Here is a 414-nt window from a genome sequence, read left to right as displayed (position 1 = left end):
TTTCATCGTCAGAAGAAGTCTACAAAATAAGTCATTTAGTATCATCCCAATTTTGTAGATAAAGCAATAGGCTCAAAGGCATTATAAATTTAAGTAATCTTAGACATTTAAAAAGGTAGAACCAGGGGCAGTCCTTCTCCCATTTTACCATGATGCTTCCAAAACTTTTCAATGCTTTTAGAACCCATAGTTTCATTTAAATTTAACTGTTGCCTCCTAAGTTCCCCTCTCCTCTCCTTTTACCTCTCATGATTTCCTCTTAGTCAAACATTAGCACACTATAATCCAAGAGTATTTACCTTTATTACTTCATCCTCAACTGGACTAGAGTACACCTCAGACCATATAAGGTGTTGAGGTATACTGTCATTTCTGCTGCTGCTGATGGCATTAGGGGTGGTAACAGGGGCAGTC

This window comes from Notamacropus eugenii, chromosome 3 (genome assembly GCF_028372415.1).
Source record: "Notamacropus eugenii isolate mMacEug1 chromosome 3, mMacEug1.pri_v2, whole genome shotgun sequence".
In the NCBI taxonomy this organism is placed as follows: Eukaryota; Metazoa; Chordata; class Mammalia; order Diprotodontia; family Macropodidae; genus Notamacropus; species Notamacropus eugenii.
This window is presented reverse-complemented; position numbering follows the sequence as displayed.